This window comes from Blastomyces dermatitidis (assembly GCF_000003525.1).
Source record: "Blastomyces dermatitidis ER-3 genomic scaffold supercont1.4, whole genome shotgun sequence".
NCBI lineage: Eukaryota > Fungi > Ascomycota > Eurotiomycetes > Onygenales > Ajellomycetaceae > Blastomyces > Blastomyces dermatitidis.
The window spans coordinates 5,932,108-5,954,991 of record NW_025544777.1 but is presented as its reverse complement, the minus strand read 5'-3'; positions in this window follow the sequence as shown (position 1 = coordinate 5,954,991).

Below are 22,884 nucleotides of genomic sequence, written 5' to 3'. Positions count from 1 at the left end.
ATTCAGTAACTGTTCTCACTTCTGATTTTGTGATTTTCATACACTAATAATGGTTCTTAGTTGCTTCAGTGTCAGAGGCCATTCTGATTGAAGATGACAACATCACTGAGACTACTCTCTCTCACTCTCAAGCTTCTTCTGTTGCTTTCTCTCTCTCTTCCTCTTCTGTAAGGAAGGTTGTGCGCACATCAGATTATAAGTGTTCAGCTCTGAGTGGCTTCTGTTGTTCATCTGATTCTGTACCTTCTTCTTCTGTTTCCTCTGCCTCTGTCTTTTCTTTCTTAACTTCTGATTCTGCAGGTTCTGTGCTCTTCTCCAATTTCTCTACGCGTACACGTGCGCATTTCTATATTGATATTCCAGTCAATCTTGCAATAAATGACATTAATGTTGTACACAGAGTGGTAGAGAAATCAGAGGCATGCATGACATTGTTGCAAGAGCAGCTTGCAGCCCTCAAATCTCTCATGAACCTTGAGTTTTGAGATTTTCTTTGTTTTTGATGTTTTTCAGGTGGCGTGGCATTGAAAATAGATTAAATGTGTGACATATAAAAATGAATGAGATGTGTATAATAATATTTGTCTTTTACAGCTGACTCTTACAGTTGATGATCAATTCATTATCTCTTTTCTTTTCTTATGCTTTTTCTTTATCTGCTAGTCACTACTCTTACACGACCTCTATATGATACAGCATTCAGTGACTAGGTTCAGCAGCTTTCATCTTTGTGATTCTGCCTTGCACATTATACTGTCTCTCTTCACTCACTCAGACCACTATAGTGAACAGCTCATTAAAACTAATCTCATCTGATCTCTGAGTGTCTTTAGAAGTTGAGATGACTTGATCTCACATGTCTGTGAATGTTTCAGATAGTTCATCCTCTGTGATCTTCATGATTGAATTGATGTAAACAGTCAAATTCAACTCTGAATTTCTTTTTCTTCTGTGATCTGACTCATGTACAAGTCTGTCACTTTGAGACTGCTCTTTGTCATGTTGTGTCTGCTGTCTGCAGTATATTATCATACAATTAGCTACAGTCTCATCACTTATTGAAGTGTGATATTTATCTGATTTCTTCATTTCTTCTCATTCTTTTCTTATAATTGTGGAAAGATCAGAATAAGTGAGATCATCTGATTTATAAACATCTATGATTTCTCTTACTTTGTAAGACTTTTCAATTATAAGTCTCTTCTTTTTCAACACTGATGATAGTGCTGTGAATAATCATAATTCACTCAGGTCTTGCATCTTTACTTTCATAAGTTATGAATTATTGATTAAGTTGTATAAGATCTGTTCCTCTGATTCTTTCAATGCATACATTTTCAGAGAATGTAATTTGAGTATCTTATATGACTTAAATTATCTAGATTGAAACTTCTCAGAACTCTCATTGCATATGAGAACTCATATTCTCATCTTGAGACTCAATTTCTTAATAAGTGAGTCTTGTATTCTTTTTGATTGAATTGCTCAGTTCAGGAGTAACTTGTTAGCTTTTGCACATGTATGACTGATCTCTTTCAATCTTGATTCTGTGTCTGTGACTGCTGTGTCTGCAACTGCTGTTCCTGCTGCATCTGTCACTGCTGTTCCCTCTCTCACCTTTTTCAAAGCATTCTCCAGAATGCGCGGATGCAATTCATACAACAGATAGAATGATGAACACTTGAAGACTGCATGCTGTCAAATCCGCGTGGTCAATAGTACCTGTCTGAGATATTCATCTCATAGTCTCATAGGCTTACTCACTAGATATTTCATCAGCATGTTGCTCAAGATTTCATTCAAGCATTTCATCTTTCTGTTTATCTGCAGATGATATGATGTTGTTCTATGATGTCTTGTCTGTAACTGACTCATGAAATGCCTCATCACTTCTTCTATGAGATTCACACTGTTATCAGTTAGAATCTCACACAGTATTTCATAGTTGACATAGATCTCATTATGTAGAAACTTCATCATCATCTTCTCTGTCATCTCTGAAACTGCTTTCATGACTGATCAGTCAGTAGTGTAATTAATAGCAGTGATTATTCATTGATTTTCATTTGATGTTCACAGTAATATGTCTATGAGGTTCATCTCTCATCATTTGAACAGTTGTATTGTACACTTCATCTGATGTTATACTTCTTCATGTTCTAACCCTTTCTTAGATTCTTTTGTGATCTGGTAATTCAGGCACTTGTGAGTGTACACCTGAATGTCCTCAGCCATACTTGACCAGTACACTCTTGATTTGAGTACACTCATGAGTTCAGGGCTTTCTAAGTGACTGAATTCCTTGTGCATATGAGCTATTAAGTCATGTCTAAATGAAGATTCTAGATAGGGAGCTTCCGTGTATTCTAGATTACAGTAAAACACAACATCATTTTTCAATTTTCTCAGCTTGAAGTTCAGAAGCATCTCTTCTACTACTTTCATGAGATGCTTATCATTCAACATCTTGTCATTCTTCAAGTGAGAGATTATAGCATTCACTCATTCTGATTCCTTGCATTCTCTCAGCATATTTAACACAAACATTTCTTGTACCTGGTTCACAGAACCCTTATTCATGAAATCAGGTCTGTGACTGATTGTGTTCAGTATCACTGCATTCAATTCTTTTCAGTATTTGATATGAAGATTGTATACTTGAAACTCTGAGATTCAATGTACTAAGTGTTTGAAAGGTTTTATTGTTGATTATAGATAGATGAGACTTTCATGATCTGTGATCACTGTTGTTGTATGCCTGTTATTGATATATCTATTTCATAATGCCAGTGTGTGCTTGATTGCTAGCAATTTCTTTTCATGCACTGAGTAATTAAGCTCAACACCTGATAGTTTCCTATCATCATACATTATCAGATGTAGCTTGCCATTCTTATTCATCTGTAGAAGAGCGTCTTCAATAGCTCATTCAGATATATCTGTCTCAATGTAGAAAGATTTATCACAATCTGATTGAATAAGCACTGAGAATGTTGTTATACATTCTCTCAGTGTGAGAAAAGCCTCTTCACATGCAACATTTCAGATAATTGAACAAAACTTCTTCTTTCACAGATTTATATCTGTTTCTCTTAAGAGATCTGAGAGTGATGCAGATATTCATGTGAAATTCTTGATGAATCTGCAGTAGTATAAGATTAACTCAAGAAACTATTGTATATGATGTATGTTTCTCAGCCACAGTCAATTTGCTATGACATTCAATTTCTCTGAAATAGAGTGTATACAGTCATCACTCACTACATGTTCTACAAACTCTAACTCTTTCATTTCAAACACACACTTGATTGATTTGATATAGAGCTTATACTCTGTCAGAGTTATAAGCACTTTATTAAGATGCTTCAGATGTTTATTGTATAAGTTTGAAAAGACTAGAATGTCATTGAGATATATGAGACATGAGGTTTCATTCTATTTATGAAGAATTATATTCATCATCATTTGAAAGATGACAGACATATTTGTCAGACTGAATGATATTGCTAGAAATTTGAACTTCTCTCATTGCATATTAAATGTGGTTCACAGAACTGACAGTTCATCTACATGAATCTGCCAGTATTCTGAGAGAAGATCAATCTTTGATAGATATCAAGCATTTTCAACTGTATTCAACTGTTGTTGAATCTGTGACAGTGAATATTCATTCTTAATCATAAGCTTGTTAAGTGCTCAGTAATCAATACACATCTGCCACTTCTCACCTGTCTTTTTCACAAATAGAACTGGAAAGTCCCACACACTTAATGAGAATTGTATGAGATCATGTTCTAGAAGATCAGTGATCTAACACTTCTGTTCTTCAAGGTGTGTTTGTGACAGAGAGTACACATTCTGGTTGACTGGTTTTGTGTTCTCTGTGTTAATCTCATATATGAATCCTCATTCTGGCAGCAATTCTGATGAAAGATCTGTTCAGAAGATCTTCTCATACTTCTTCAGAAGCTTCTTCATACACTTGTTCTTCTGCATATTCTTTATCTTGGTTTTCTCCACTTCTGAGTTCTGTATGACATACAGAATGCTTTTGAATGAGGTCTTGCAAATTGTTCTCTTTGCTTGTTAATATGTAAGCAGATTTAACCCTTCTATATCAGAAGCATGAAATGTTCTTCTCATATCAGTTAATAGAATTATATGAATCATTTTCTTCCTATCAGTCAACTGCATATGGCATGTACATCATTGAATCTGTGAATTGAATCTTTGAAATTAATCAAGTCTGAGAATAAGGTTGTATTTCATGTTCTGCAGCTCTCACGCCCAAATATAGCAAGATCATTCTCTGAAGTGCAAGGGAACTCTTACTCTTGCAGATGATATCAAATATTGATTATCAGATAATCTTATGTGTCAGAAATTCTTCACTCAGCAGATCTCTTTCAATCTTCAGATTATATAATTATCAATATATTACATAGAAGCTTCTATGTTTACTAACACTTTTGCAGCTATCTCTTGATTCTTATTCAATTGCTCTCTATACATTAACATTTCAGGTCTCAAGGCATTGAGATGAGTGTTCACTTCATCCTTGCCTGCATCTCATTCAGAAGCCTGCTTCTTCTTTGCATTTGCAAAATTCAGAGAATCATCTAACACAGATATCTCTTTCACTTTGAAGACTTTTCATAGAATATCAGTGAGTGTCTTCAAGCTCACTGATTCTGCTAGTTTTTTAACTCTCTTGCTTCTCTTGACTGTGCATGCTGAGTGCAATCTTTTATATCATGATTTTGATGTCTGCAGTTAAAGCAAGCTCAATGCTCATAACATCAAGATTTTCACTCAGAGAATCTCTTTTTCAGAGAATTCAGTGCTTTAGCAATAGCATTCAGATCTAGATTCATCACATTCAGATATGTGACTTGTGTCATAGAAGTCTGATTACTCATTCTCTGCTGAGACATACTTGATTGCAGTATTTTCTGTTACAATTGACTCACTTGTTTTCATATAATGAGAATGTTATATGCTTCTTTCACTGTGTCTGGTTATGAGATTAAGCATTTTCATTCCACTCTCAACTCAGATGTAAGATCATGAATAAAGATCTGTAAACAGAAAGATGTTGAAAGCTCTTTATTCAATATAAGATAGTGTAAGCTGAAGTGTGTGAAGTATAATATAAGATCACTCACTTGTCTACACTCAGTGAAGTGTTTATAACACTTGTCTTATATATTCACTTTCTCAAAGTTGTGCAAGATTCATTTGAAAAACTCATTTTATATTCATAAGAATGAATATCACTTCAGATCTGCAAGATTCATCTTTTCATCAGTCATTTATAATGACTTCACTTTTTCATATAGAAATGTGACAGATCTTAAGACTTGTTGAAATTCTGTTAACTGTCTGTCTGTGAGTTCATGTTCAATTCAATAATATGATTATATCTAACTTAGTCAGCTGATTACAGCATTATTTTTTCAGTTATTATTGAAGCTTAATGACTTCAGTAGATCTCTCAGCTTGATATATTCTATGCTCAGATTCTCATCCTGTGCAGTGATCTCTGATGATGTATATACTTTTGAAGAGGTTGTGAATAATTGTGATGAAATCTTCAGATTCAGTATAGTTATCTATCTGTATAAACATTCAATCTCTCACTGCAGATCTAAGATCTGGTTTTCTCTATTCTTATTGATGATGATGATTGCGTCAGTGAAGCTCTTTATAGTGAATGCTTGATTCACAGTGAATGTCAATTGTTATTTAGCTTCTGTCTCAGTCTGCCACTGTGTACACAAGGCCTCAATCTTGTTTAGAATTCTTGTATGTGTACAGAGCTTTAATTCTGGTTCAGCAGTTTCAGCTGCTTTTCTTACTGCTTTAAGTAAACTCTCTGAGAGATTCTGCATATCTTCCAGTTCAGGTAGCAGAGAAGGGTGTTATTTATATCAGCTAGAGAAGATATTCATTTCAGTGATTTCTGGTTAATTGTATAATATCTATTATTATATTGCTATATCACTGTATCATTATATTGCTATATTATTCTATTGCTATATTGTTATATAATTTCTGTTATCATCATACAACTTCAGTGATGACCATTCTTCTCTTTTATCTCTTTGAGTGAAGAGTGATCTTCTTTGAATCTGATTCATCACTCTCATTTCTTTTCTCACACCTCATCTGTTTGCATACATGGCATTCACCTGGGCATGGAGTTTTCCCTTAACAAGTGAAGCAGCAGCATTAATTGAATGCTCTTTCACTCATCACTCTTTGTACACTATCTTTTGAGGCATTCTAGGACCACACTGGCATGATAACTACAAATCACTTTGTAGGTGAAATTATCACATTCTGGAGAAGCCTGTGCTTCTCACTGGTTTTTAGACATGCTATCAGATGTGATTCAAAGGTTGCTTAAGCCAGTGTATGATTACAGGCGTACACCGGCTTCTTATATATTGAATCTTGTACACTAATTTAATTAGCGGCTGCTATGGCCCCTTTACACTCGTACGCGTACGCTAGTAGTTCGGAAGCGGCCGCGGTATTATCCGACGGTCGTACGTTCTTCCGAATCACAATATCAGTTAAAAAAGATATTCATTTTAGTAATTTCTTATTAATTATATAATGTCTATTATTATATTACTGTATTATTATATCACTATATTATTATATTACTATATTATTATATAATTTCTGTTATTATTATATAACTTCAGTGATAATCATTCTCTCTTTTATCTCTTTGAGTGAAGAGTAGTCTTCTTTGAATCTGATTCACTACTTTTATTTCTTTTCTCACATCTTATCTATTCATATATATGATATTTGTCTGAGTGTGAAGTTTTCTCTTAATAAGTGAAGTAGTATTAATTGAATACTCTTTCACTCACTGCTCTTTATATACTATCTTTTGAGATATTCTAGAATCACACTGATATGATAACTATAAATTACTTTATAGACAGAATTATCATGTTCTGAAGAAGTCTGTACTTCTTACTGATTTTTAGACATGCTATCAGATGTAGACTGACCGTGTGACTGTGTCTGAAACCAGGACCAGATTTTTTGATAGTCTCATTATCAATTCAACTGATTTCATTACACAGTTTTAACATTAGATAGTAGTTTCATACTGTCTCAGTGAGACTTACTGTCTACTCTTGTCACATTTTCCAAATGAGACCATAATTTTCACTTCTCAATTTAAATTATTTTTATTGCTTTAAATGACTTTAAATCTCATTTAAGTGTTATCAAAAAGCATTACTTTTTAAAAAATTAAAAATAGTCTAAAAAAAACCTTAAAATGTCTAAAAATAGTAACTTTATGCCAAGAATGAGACTAAATGGGATCAAATGGAATTACTTTCTCATTTTTTTCAAGTCATGGTTTCATTTTAAGATCTGATATATAGTCACTTTACATGTTTTTTTGATAGCCAGTCCCAGCGGGATTCACGCCAAGAAATGTATAAGACCAGACCAAATGAGACCAAATGTGAAATTCATGGTCTCAGCGGCCAGTCTAATCAGATGTGATTCAAAGGTTGCTTGAGTCAGTGTATAATTACAGGCGTACACTAGCTTCTTATATATTGTACACTAAATTAATTAGTGGCTGCTATGGCCCCTTTACACTCGTAAGCAAGTTCGGAAGCGGCCGCGTTATTATCCGACGGTCATACATTCTTCCGAATCACCGTACGTTCTTCCGAACCACACTGCAATACAAATGAAAATCCTGAGTATATTATAATATATTATACATTATACAATAGTCTCAGAGTCAGATTAAAGAAGAAGTATAATTTAAATTAATTAAATATAAGATTCTTATTCTTAACTAAGACAGGAATTAAATACTTAATAGACTTTCTATCAGAAACTTAAGTAGCTATAAGAAAATAACTGAATTCAGAAGTATCTGAATATGAAGAGATAAAACTTGATTAAATATAGTCTGTTAAAACAGCTATATACTATCTTTTAATAATTTTATTTTGTTATAGTCTCTCTTTACTATACTTATTTCTTTCTCTTCTTTTCTATTTATCTATTTAATATGTTTATCTTTAAGACTATATTCTCTTTTGCTTTGTCATGATATTTTCAAATAATTTCAAAGTATCAGAAGGTGTTGAAATACTGTAATTTATAAACAGTTTTTGTATTCTGAACTGAAATTTTCTGATTTTACATATCTGAAATTGATAAATGTATAATAGTTGACTCTATAGATATAGAAAAAACTCTGAGATCTAAAGATTCTCAGATAGATATCATAGTCTCTGACTGTATACATCTATAATTGAAGAATAATAATAATAATAATCAGTTAAAAATCTACAGAATTTTTATTCTTTCACTCTGAAGTTTTATTATGTATGAAAACCTCTATTCTTTCACTCTGAAGTTTCACTATGTACATCATCACATACATGTATAAATATTCACTTCAATTGCTGATTCTTACACTTTCTCTTTCTTTTCTTCTCTAATGTTTTTCTCTTTGTTATATAAGATCTATATATTATACTAATGTATTCAGTGTAGACCTCTTATATAAAGTATATTATTATTTCAGTAATCTTATCAGCAGAGCTATTTTAAGTAAGTGTAAAGTATTCTATTAAGAGAAAATCTTCTCTCTCTCTTATATTATAATCTGTGTTTATTTTAATTTAAATCTTTCAAGCTGTCTGAGATAATGATTGCAGCTTAAGCAACTCTTATTTAAGAGTATTATATATATATATTAACTGTATCAGATATCTTCTACTTCTAGTAATTAGTACAGATTTAAGTAAGATAATATTATCTTTAATAGTGAAACTGCTTGTAGAAGTATATTCACTGTCTATATTTCTATTCATATAAGAATATAAAGATTGCTTATGAACTTGTTATAAAAGTCTGTAGTAAGTTAATTGATTTTGAAATTAATAGAGTTCTTTTTAATTTAATTTATAATGAGTGACTGCAGAATTACTAATATAGTATTTCAGAATGTAATTAAATCTTCAATTTTAAAGCATGAAGTGTAAGAATTTGATTTTTAAGATAGTGAATTTTTATGTGCAAGAAGGAATATAATCTGATGAAGATAATATAATAAAGTATGTAATGAGCTGCGCCCGATCAATTATATAGACTATTTCATTACACTTCACAGATTTCAATCACTTTATTCTTGAACATATACACTTCAATTCTCAGTCATTCTCAATCACTGATTCTCAGCTGTCATGAATATGTACACTCTGATTCTCAGTCATTCTCAATCACTGCTCTGATTCTCAGTCATTCTCAATTAGACTGACCGCTGAGATCATGAATTTCACGTTTGATCTCATTTGATCTGGTCTCATACATTTCTTGGCGTGAATCCTGCTGAGACTGACTATCAAAAAAACATGTAAAGTGACTATATATCAGATCTTAAAATGAAATCATGACTTGAAAAAAATAAGAAAGTGGTCTCATTTAGTCTCATTTAGTCTCATTCTTAGCATAAAGTTACTATTTTTAGACATTTTAAGGTTTTTTTTAGACTATTTTTAATTTTTTAAAAAGTAACACTTTTTGATAACACTCAAATGAGATTTAAAGTCATTTAAAGCAATAAAAATAATTTAAATTGAGAAGTGAAAATTATAATCTCATTTGAAAAATGTCATAAGAGTAGACAGTAAGTCTCACTGAGACAGTATAAGACTACTATCTAATGTTAAAACTGTGTAATGTGATCAGTTGAATTAGTAATGAGACTATCAAAAAATCTGGTCCTGGTCTCAGACACGGTCACACGGTTAGTCTATTCTCAATCACTGATTCTCAGCTGCTATAAACATGTATATATTCTTTCACTCTGAAGCTCCACTGCATACATCATCATATATATGTATAAATATTTATCTTGATCACTGATTCTTGCACTTTCTCTTTCTTTTCTTCTTTAACATTTTTATCTTTGTTAAATAAGACCTATCAATATAATACTGATCTATTCAGTATAGGCCTCTTACACTATAAAAATGTTAAAGAAGGAAAGAAAGAGAAAGTATGAGAATCAGTGATTAAGATGAATATTTATACACATATGTAATGATGTATGCAGTGAAGCTTCAGAGTGAAAGAATATACATGCATTCATAGCAGTCAAGAATTGATAATTGAGAATGATCAAGAATCATAGCAGTGATTGAGAATGACTGAGAATCAGAGTGAATACATTCATAACAGCTGAGAATCAGTGATTGAGAATAGCTGAGAATCAGAGCATATATATTCAAGAATAAAGTGATTGAAATCTGTGAAGTATAATAGAATAGTCTATATAATTAATCAGACACAGTTTATCACATTAGTTCTCTCTTTTCAGAAGCAGTTCTCATCAGTTAAGAGCTGCTGTTTCAGATAATACAGAACTCAGAGTTCAGATCAGTTAATTATAATTAATTTATTTTATAAGATATTATCAGCTGTGACTGTATAATCTCTTATTAAGAATATCTTTAATCTCTTACTTAAGTTTATTATCTTCTTCTATAATCTCTGACAGTTGTCAGTCAGAAGTCAGTTAAGAAGAGAATAGATCAGTGATAGTATAGTAGAGTAAGCTTGTATAAAATATATTATAAATCTCTGATAATATATTAAGATAGTAGTTATAACTATCTAGAACTTCTATTACTTTATATCTGATATAATGATAATCTAGTGTATAAGATGAATATATAGTTTATATATTCTTAAGATTTAATTATATCAGATCTTCTATCTTATATTATTCAGCAGAGTCTCAGTGAATATTAATTTGCTTCTTTTAATCTTATTTCACAGTTACTATGAAGATCTCTGCTTAATTACAGATATTTCAGAGCTTTATTACTATATTATCAGCAATCTGAATTAGACTGCAAGAGTTCAGTGTGAACTGTGTAATCTCTAGAAGATTTAACACTTTCATATAATATCTATATATAAGAAAGAATGAGCTTACCTCTATTAAAATAGTATCTTGATTATTAATAGTAATCTCTGCATGTAGAAGAAGATTATATTAATTATCTTATAAGTGATTGTAGAACTTATAAAGATAATTCTTTATAATCTGAATTATTCATTCTGATGTATTATCAGTCTCAGAGTGATAAACAGTTAACAGATAATATATAATCTTAAGAACTTGACAGATTCTAGTTTAGAGAGTACTCATGAATTAACAGCTCTGATTCAATACTATAAATCTCAGTAATTCATATATCTGATAGAATAGACTTTATAAAAAAGCTTCAGTGACTTGTTCAGTATTTATCTTATTATAAGATTTCAATATTATATCTTTACTTAATTAATTCACAATGATCAGAATATTTCTATAACTCTTACTCTTAGATAAATTAATAGTGAAGTCAATTACTACATCTTATCAGATTCTATTAGAAATATTAAGTGATTTTAATAGATCTTTTCTACAGTTCTTTTATAAGATAATGAAAGAATAATAATTATAGTTTTAGATAAAGTATCTGATACTATTTAATATTTCAGATTAATAGAATTCTTGAAAGATTATTCTATACAGTTATTCACAGTCTGAATAATCAGTTATATATATATTATACATCTCTTATATTATCTAAGTATGTAAGAGTTCAGAGTGAGAGACTCAGTATCATTTATAGAATTATAGAGTATTATTATCATTAATTAAATATTCTAAGATATCAGTTCTTATATATAGTTCTGAGAGAATTTGAGATACTTTTTAATATACTGCTTTAATAAGAGTCTGAAGAAGTTCATCAGTCTGAGCTGCTGTATACTATAGTTCATTCAGTGTAGAGAAAGTGAAGATATCAATATCAGTTTAAAGAGAAAGTGTTCTAATCAGAAAAGTATGTATAATGCTATGAGTTATTCTATCTTAGTTAATCAATATCAAAGGCTCTTAGATCCGAAGATATTGATTGATTAAGATAGAACAACTTATAACACTATATATACTTCTTCAATTAGAACACTTTCTCTTTAAATTAATATTAATATCTTCACTTTCTCTACACTGAATAAACTGTGATATACAGCAGCTCAGACTGATGAACTTCTTCAGACTCTCATTAAAGTAGTATATTAAGAAGTATCTCAATTTCTCTCAGAACTATATATAAGAACTGATATCTTAGAATATTCAATTAATGATAATAATACTCTATAATTCTATAAATGATACTGAGTCTCTCACTCTGAACTCTTACACACTTAGATAATATAAAAGATGTATAATATATATATAACTGATTATTCAGGCTGTGAATAACTGTATAAAATAATCTTTCAAGAATTCTATTAATCTGAAATATTAAACAGTATCAGATACTTTATCTGAAACTACAATCATTATTCTTTCATTATCTTATAAAAGAACTGTAGAAAAGATCTACTGAAATCACTTAATATTTCTAATAGAATCTGATAATATGTAGTAATTAACTTCACTGTCAATCTATCTAAGAGTAAGAATTATAGAAGTATTCTAATTATTATAAATTAATTGAGTAAAGATATAATATTGAAATCTTGTAATAAGATAAATACTGAATAAGTTACTGAAGCTTTTCTACAGAGTCTATTCTATCAGATATATAAATTACTGAGATTTATAGTATCAGATCAAAGCTGTTAATTCATAAGTACTCTCTGAACTAGAATCTGTCAAGTTCTCAAAATTATATACTATCTATTAACTGTCTATCACTTCAAGACTGATAATACATCAGAATAGATAATTCAGACTGTAAAGAATTATCTTTATAAGTTCTATAATTATTTATAAGATAATTGATATAATCTTCTTCTATATACAGAGATTACTATCAACAGTTAAGATATTATTTTAATAGATATAAGCTTATTCTTTCTTATATATAGATATTATATGAAAGTGTTGAATCTTCTAGAGATTACACAGTTTATATTAAATCTCTGCAGTGTGATTCAAAGATTGCTTAAGCCAGCGTACGATTACAGGCGTACGCCGGCTTCTTATATTGTAATCTTGTATGCTAAATTAATTAGCGTACACTATGGTCCCTTTACACTCATATGCATACGCTAGTAGTTCGGAAGCGGCTGTGGTATTATTCAACAGTCATACATTCTTTCAAATCACATTCTCTCTCACCAGATTCAGTCACGCCCATGTGACCATGTCATACACTCTAGCTTCATGTGAATTAGCTCATCACTAGCATTTCATGATCATGTGATCTATTCCTGATTCAGCTAGCATTCTGTATACACTCTTACAAAGAAACTTTCACTATATTACATCACTCATTCACTAACTTTTCTCATTCTTCAATCATCTTCTTCATCATCATCATCATTGAACATCACTATCTCATTCAAGATTTCTACTCCTTCTTCTGTCTAACTCTTTTCATCTGTTTATCTATTATATTGTATACATTTCTGACAATGACTCTCTGTTCTCATAACAAGTGTCATCATAGTGCTTATATCAGGCAGTTCATTAGCAGTAAGTGTAACACATTATGAAATATAATCAGAACTTATTTATCTTCTAATGATCATCAGAATGATATATTACTATGAATAATGATATATCTTCTTATACACTCTTGACTGTTTCTCTTCTCAGTGAGTTTCTGATTGTGTTTTCTGGCACAATTTTGTGTGAATACAGATGCTGATATGTTTGTTTTTATTCACATAGAATTATTATACATTGACAGATTCACATCTGCTGATGATAGTGAACTCAATGTTGAATCATTGATCAAGAACTTGAAGAATGTGATAATGAAGAAATTGCTCATGTCATGTGTGACTGAGTCTTCTGCATTCTCTTCTTCTCTCTCTGTTCCTTTCTCTGCTGCTTTCTCTCAATCTTCTACACCTGTTTCTGTGTCTGATTCTCTCACTCTTACTACCTCTGTTCCTGCAACCCTCACTTCTGTCACTTCTGGTTTTACTGCCTCTGCTTTTGTTACCAGCTCTCCTTGATTCAAGGAGATGTTGTATAGACTTAATGAATCACATCTTTCAGTATGTACACTTTCATTCTTCTTATCAACTTTCAGAACAATTTATTGTATAAAGACTGTGTATGACACAACTATCTGAAGCTTGACTGCAGATGCTGATTATTACATTCATTTTAAATATTCATGATGAGATAATTATTCATTCATATCAGAGAATCACCTCTCTTCTTAACAGTATCAAGATTGTGAGTCTTTTTCTTTTCATCTTTTCAATCTAACACTGATTTTTCTGTTCTTAGAGAAAATTGTTATGATTTTTACTGTGCATGAAGTTGTGATATTCACAGACATCAAGAAGCTTTTTACAATTGTAAAGTTCAATATCACAGAGACATTCACTCTGATGAATTCCTTCAGAATAATTGATCTGTATCAGCCTATTCTCTGATATCTGTTATTCAACTTTGTAGTGCAGATGAAAGATATCTGTGTTTTCAGAAACAGGAATGCAGATGTTGTACTCTTTTACACTCACAGATGTGAGGCTCATATGCCTTGTCTGAGATGTTGTTATGAAAATGAGCTGTTCACACACTGCATTCTGCTTTCTGCATTTCCTCATGTCTCTCTCTCTCTTTCTGAGAAGTCTTGTGCATGTTATAATTGCACATACAATTCTAAGATCAGCAGATGTTCATTCAGTAACTGTTCTCACCTCTGATTTTGTGATTTTCATACACTAACAATGATTCTTAGTTGCTTCAGTGTCAGAGACCATTCTGATTGAAGATGATAACATCACTGAGACTACTCTCTTTCACTCTTAAGCTTCTTCTGTCACTTTCTCTTCCTCTTCTGTGAAGAAGGTTGTGCACACACTGAGTTGTAAGCATTTGACTCTGAGTGACTTCTGTCATTCATTCAGTTCTGTGTCTTCTTCTTCTTCTGTTTCTTCTGCCTCTGTCTTCTCTGCCCCAGCTTCTGATCCTGCAGGTCTCACACTCTTCTTCAATTTCTCTACATGTACATGTATGCATTTCTATATTAGCATTTCAGTCAATCTTGCAATCAATGACATTAATGTTGTACATAGAGCAGTAGAGAAATTGAAGACATGTACAGTGTTATTATGAGAGCAGCTTGTGACTCTTGAATCTCTTACAGATCTCAAGTTTTGAGATTTCCTTTATTTTTGATGTTTTTCAGGTGGTGTGGCATTGGAAATAGATTAAATATGTGATATATAAAAATGAATGAGATGTGTATAATAACATTTATCTTTTACAGTCAATTCTTACAGTTGATGATCAATTCATCATCTCTTTTCTTACACTTTTTCTCTATCTGCTAATCACTACTCTTACACAATCTCTATATAGTACAGCATTCAGTGACTAGATTCAGCAGCTTCTAACTTTTTGTAATTCTGTCTCACATATTATACTATCTCTCTTCACTCACTCAGATCACTACAGTGAACAGCTCATTGAAACTAATCTCACTCAATCTCTGAGTATTCTCAGGGGTCAAGATAACTTGGTCTCACACATTTATGAATGTTTCAGATAGTTCATTCTCTGTGATCTCTGTGATTGAACTGATGTAAACAGTTGAATTCAACTCTGAATTTCTTTTTCTTCTGTGACCTGACTCATGTGCAAGTCTGCTGCTTTGAGACTACTCTTTGTCACATTGCATTCACTGTCTGCAGTGCATTATCATATGATCAGCTACAGTCTCATCACTTATTGAAGTGTGATGTTTATCTGATTTCTTCATTTCTTCTCATTCTTTTCTTATAATTGTGAAAAGATCAGAATAAGTGAGATCATCTGATTTATAAGTGTCTATGATTTCTCTTACTTCATGAGACTTTTTAATTGTAAGTCTCTTCTTTTTCAATACTGATGATAGTGCTGCAGATAATCATAATTCACTTAAGTCTTATATCTTTGCTTTTATAAGTCATGAATCATTGATTAAGTTGTATAAGATCTGTTTCTCTGATTCTTTCAATACATATGTTCTCAGAGAATGTGATTTGAGTATCTTATATGACTTAAATCATCTAGATTAAAACTTCTCAGAACTCTCATTGTATACAAGAATTCATGTTCTTATCTTGAGACTTGATTTCTTAACAAGTGAGTCTTGTATTCTTTTTGATTGAATTGCTTAGTTCAGCAGTAACTCATTAGCTTTTACACATGTGTGACTGATCTCTTTCAATCTTGATTCTGTGTCTGTGACTGCTGTATCTGCAACTGCTGTTTCTGCTGTGTCTGCAACTACTGTTCTCTTTTTCACCTTTTTCAAAGCATTCTCTGAGATGTGCGGATGCAATTCATACAACAGGTAGAATGGTGAATGCTTGAAGACTGCATGCTGTTGAATTCATGTGATTAATAGCATCTGTCTGAGATATTCATTCTATAGTCTTATAGACTTACTCACTAGATATTTCATCAGCATGTTGCTCAAGATTTCATTCAAGTATTTCATCTTTCTGTTTATCTGTGAATGATATGACATTGTTCTATGATGTCTTGTCTGTAACTGGCTCATGAAATGCCTCACTACTTCTTCTATGAGATTCATACTATTATCAGTTAGAATCTCGCGCGGCATTCCATAGTTGATATAGATCTCATTATATAGAAACTTCATCATCACCTTCTCTGTTGTCTCTGAAACTGCTCTCACAACTGGCCAGTCAGTAGTGTAATCAATAGCAGTGATTATTCATTGATTTTCATTTGATGTTCATGGCAATATGTCTATGAGATTCATTTCTCATTGTTCAAATGATTGTATTGTACACTTCATCTGATGTTATACTTTCTTATATTCTAACTCTTTCTTAGATTCTTTTGCAACCTGGCAATTCAGGCACTTGTGAATGTACACCTGAATGTCCTTGGCCATGCTTGGCCAGTATACTCTTGATTTGAGTACATTCATGAGTTCAGGGCTTTCTAAGTGACTGAATTCCTTGTGCATGCGAGTCATCAAGTCATGTCTAAATGAAGGTTCTAGATAGAGAGCTTCTGCATATTCTAGATTGTGATAAAGCACAACATTGTTTTCATTTCTCAATTTCCTCAGCTTGAAGTTTGAAAGCATCTCTTCTACTACTCTCATAAGATACTTGTCATTTAACATCTTGTCATTCTTCAAGTGAGAGATCATGATATTCACTCATTCTGATTTCTTACATTCTCTCAGTGTATTTAATATGAATGTCTCTTGTGCCTGATTTGCAGAATCCTCATTCATGAAATTGAGTCTGTGACTGATTGTGTCAGATATCACAGCATTCAATTCCTTTCAGTATTTGATATGAAGATTGTATGCTTGAAACTCTGAGATTCAACATGCTAAGCATTTAAAAGATTTTATTATTAATTATAAGTAGATAAGGCTTTCATGATCTGTGATCATCATTGTCATATACCTGTTATTGATATATCTATCTCACAATGTCAGTGTGTGCTTGATCACTAGCAATTCCTTTTCATACACTGAGTAATTGAGCTCAGCATCTGATAGTTTTCTATCATTGTATATCACTGAGTGCAGCTTGCTGTTCTTGCTCATCTGTAGAAGAGCATCTCTGATAGCTTATTCAGATGCATCTGTCTTGATATAGAAAGATTTATTATGATCTGATTAAATAAGCACTGAAGATGTTGTTATATGTTCTCTCAGTGTGAGAAAAGCCTCTTCACACACAGCATTTCAGATGATTGAATGAAACTTCTTCTTTTGCAGATTTGCATCTATTTCTCTTAAGAGATCTGAGAGTGATGCAGATATTCATGTGAAATTCTTGATGAATCTGCAGTAGTATGAGACTAACTTAAGAAACTGTTATACATAATGTATATTTCTCAGCTGCAGTCAATTCACTATAACATTCAATTTCTCCAGAATGAGATGTATACAGTTATCACTCACTACATGTCTTATGAACTTCAACTCTTTCATTTCAAACACACACTTAATTGATTTGATGTAGAGCTTATGCTCTGTCAGAGTTATAAGCACTTTATCAAGATACTTCAGATGTTCATTGTATAAGTTTGAAAAGACTAGAATATTATCAAGGTATATGAGATATGAGATTTCATTCTGTTTATGAAGAATTGTATTCATCATTGTTTGAAAGATGGCAGATGCATTTATCAGACTGAATAACATTATCAGGAATTTGAACTTCTCTCATTATATATTAAATGCGGTTCATGGAACTGACAGTTTGTCTACATGAATCTATCAGTATTCTGAGAGAAGATTGATCTTTGATAGATATCAGGTGTTTCTGATCATATTCAACTGTTGTTGAATCTGTGATAGTGAATATTCATTCTTGATTATAAGCTTGTTGAGTGCTTAATAATCAATACACATTCACCACTCCTCATCTGTCTTTTTCATGAATAGGACTGGAAAGCCCCACGCGCTTGATGAGAATTGTATGAGACTATGTTCTAGAAGGTCTGTGATCTGATGCTTCTGTTCTTTGAGATGTGTTTGTAACAGAGAGTATGCATTCTGATTGACTGGTTTTACATCTCTCATATCAATCTCATGTATAAATCCTCATTCCAGTGACAATTCTGATGAAAGATCTGTTCAGAAGATCTTCTCATACTTCTTCAGAAGCTTCTTCATATGCTTGTTCTTCTGCATATTCTTTATCTTGATTTTCTCCACTTCTGGGTTCTGTATGACATACAGAATGCTTTCAGATGAGATCTTATAAATCATTCTCTTTGCTTATTAATGTGTAAGCAGATTTAACTCTTCTATATCAGAGACATGGAATGTTCTTCTCATATCAGTTGATAGAATTATATGAATCATTTTCTTTCTATCAGTCAACTGCATATGATATGTACATCATTGAATCTGCAGATTGAATCTTTGAAATCAATCAAGTTTGAGAATAAGATTGTATTTCATGTTCTGCAGCTCTCACACTCAAATATAGCAAGATCATTCTCTGAAGTGCAAGAGAACTCTTACTCTTGTAGATGATATCAAATATCAGTTATCAGATAATCTTATGCATCAGAGATTCTTCACTTAATAAACTCTCTTCAATCTTCAGATTATATGATTCTCAATATATTATATAGAAGCTTCTGTGTCTGCTAACACTTTTGCAGTCATCTCTTGATTCTTACTCAAGTGCTCTCTATACATTAACATTTCAGGTCTTAAGGTATTAAGATAAGTATTCACTTCATCATTCTTATCTGTACTCTATTCAGAAGTCTGCTTCTTCTTTGCATTCATAGAATTCAGAGAGTCATCTAATACAGGCATCTCTTTCACTTTGAAGACTTTTCATAGAATATCAGTAAGTATCTCTGAGCTCACTGATTCAGCTAGTTTTTTAACTGTGCATACTGAGTGCAATCTTTTACATCATGATTTTAATGTCTGCAGTTGAAGTAAGCTCAATACTCATGATATCAAGGTTTTCACCCAGGAAATTCCTTTTTCAGGGAATTCAGTGCTTTAGTGATGACATTCAGATCTAGATTTATTATGTCTGAGTGTGTGACTTGTGTTGTAGAAGTCTGATTACTCATTCTCTGCTGAGATATACTCAATTGCAGTATTTTCTGTCACAATTGACTCACTTGTTCTCATATAATGAGGATATTATATGCTTTCTTCACTGTGTCTGACTATGAGGTTAAGTATTTTCATTCTGCTCTCAACTCAGGCATAAGATTATGAATGAAGATCTGTAAATAGAAAGATGTTAAAAGCTCTTCATTCAATGTAAGATAGTATAAGCTAAAGTGTGTGAAGTATAATGTAAGATCACTCACTTGTCTACACTCAGTGAAGTGTTCATAACACTTATCTTACATATTCACTTTCTCAAAGTTATGCAAGATTCACTTGAAAAACTCATTTCATATTCATGAGAATGAATATCACTTCAAGTCTGTGAGATTCATCTTTTTATCAGTCATTTATAATGACTTCACTTTTTCATGTAGAAATGCAGCAGATCTTAAGACTTGTTGAAATTTTATTAACTATCTGTCTGTGAGTTCATATTTGATCTGATAATATGATTACATCTGACTTAGTCAGCTGATTGCAGCATCATTTTTTCAGTTGTCATTGAAGCTTGATGACTCTGACAGATCTCTCAGCTTAATATATCTTATACTTAAATTCTTATTCTGCACAGCAGTCTCTGATGATGTGTATGCTTCTGAAGAGATCATGAATAATCATAGTGAGATCTTCAGATTCAGTGTAGTTATCTGTCTGTGTAAATGTTTAATCTCCTGCTGCAGGCCTAAGATCTGGTTTTCTCTATTCTTATTGATGATGATGATTGTGTCAGTGAAGCTCTTCATAGTGAATGCTTGATTCACAGTGAATGTTAATTATTGTTTGACTTCTGTCTCAGCCTGTCACTGTGTACACAAGGTCTCAATCTCATTTAGAATCCTTATATGTATACAGAGCTTTAATTTCAGTTCAGTAATCTCAGCTGCTTTTCTTACTGCTTCAAGTAAACCCTCTAAGAGATTCTGCATATCTTTCAGTTCAGATAGCAGAGAAGAGTGTTGTTTATATTGACTAGAGAAGGTATTCATTTCAGTGATTAATTTCTGATTGATCATACAATATCTATCATTATATGATTTCTGTTATCATTGTATGACTTCAGTGATGATTATTCTCTCTTTTATTCTTCTTTTGAGTAGAAAGTGAACTTCTTTGAATCTGATTCACTGCTTTCATTTCCTTTCTCATATCTCATCTGTTTGTGTCTCATACATAACATGCATCTGAGTGTGGAGTTTTCTCTCAACAAGTGAAGCAGTATCAATCAGATGCTCTTTCACTCATCACTCTTCATACACTATCTTTTGAGACATTCTAGAATCACACTGGCATGATAACTATGAATCACTTTATAGACAGAATTATCATGTTCTGGAGGAGTCTGCACTTCTCACCAGTTTTTAGACATGCTATCAGATATGATTCAAAGGTTGCTTAAGTCAGTGTACAATTACAGATGTACACCAGCTTCTTATATTGTAATCTTGTATGCTAAATTAATTAGCATACACTATGACCTCTTTACACTTGTACGCGTACGCTAGTAGTTCGGAAGCGGCCGCGGTATTATCCGACGGTCGTACGTTCTTCCGAACCACAGCAGTCTGATTCAGATTACTGATAATATAGTAATAAAGCTTTAAAATATCTATGATTAAGCAGAGATCTTTATAATAACTATAAAATAAGATTAAAAGAATTAAATTAATATTCACTGAGATCTTATTAAATAATATAAGATAGAAGATCTGATATAATTGAATCTTAAGAATATATAAATTACATATTTATCTTATATATTAGATTACTGTTATATCAGGTATAAAGTAATAGAAGTTCTAGATAGTTATAACTATTATCTTAATATATTATCAGAAATTCATAATATATTTTATATAAGCTTGTTTTATTATACTATCACTGATCTGTTCTCTTCTTAACTGACTTTTAACTGATAATCATCAGAAATCATAGATTATTATTATTCTTCAATTATAGATGTATGTAGTCAGAGACTATGACATCTACCTGAGAACTTTAGTTCTCAGGGTTTTTTCTATGTCTGTAAAGTTAACTATTATACATTCATCAATTTCAGATATGCAAAATCAGAAAATTTCAGCTCAGAATACAAAAACTGTTTACAAATTGCAGTGTTTTAACATCTTTTGATACTTTGAAATCATTTGACAATATCATGACAAAAGAAAAGAGAAAAAGAACACAGTCTCAAAGATAGACACATTAAATAAATAGATAGAAAGAAATTGAAAGAAAAAGATAAAGAAAAAGATAAAGTAAAGAGAGACTATAACAAAACAAATTATTAAAAGAGAGTGTATAGCTGTTTTAACAGACTATATCTGATTAATTTCCTCCTCTTCATACTCAGATAATTCTGAATTTAGTCATTTTCTTGTAGCTGCTTGAGTTTCTGATAGAAAGTCTATTAAGTATTTAATTCCTGTCTCAGTTGAGAATAAGAATCTCATATTTAATTGATTTAGATCATACTTCTCTTTCAATCTGGCTCTGAGACTATTGTATAATGCACAGTGCATTACAATATACTCAGAATTCTCATTTGTATTGCAGAATGAGCATTCTATTGAGTCAAATCTATCATCAAATCTTTGTATATAAGATTTGAAATAGCCATGTTCTAGTTTTAGCTGTATTATAGATGAGAATATTTTCTTTTTACATTTAATTGAACAAGATTTTCACTTGGGTTTTGTTTCAAATCTTGAATAATGTATACTCTTCTTTTATTTCTGCCAGCTTTCATTTCACTTGTCTAAACAAGATTCTTTTATTTTTCTCTTTATAAAAGACCAGGACATAATTTTTTAAATAGATCTGCTTAATTCTGCACTCTTTTTTGCAGCTGAATCAGCCAATTTATTATCATGAATATTCATGTGAGCAGGAACTTAGTGCAGATGAATTATCAGCTTTGATATTCTTCTCTTTTGAATTTTCAAAACAGAGTTTAAGATCAGTTCAAGATTCATTTGATCATTATGAATCTGACTATTTCTAAGTCTTTTTAAAGCAGCTTGACTATCAGAGAATATTCATATCTCTTTCAAATAATTTCCTCTTTTATAAGATTTTATTTCAATGAGTTTGAAAGCTTTCACTATTGTAAATAGTTCAGCATCAAAGACTTTACATTCAGAGCCTAGATTTCAGAAATCTGAGATAAAATTAATATTATCTTCAGTATAAGCAATGCCTGCGCCTAATCTATTCAAGTTCTCATTTT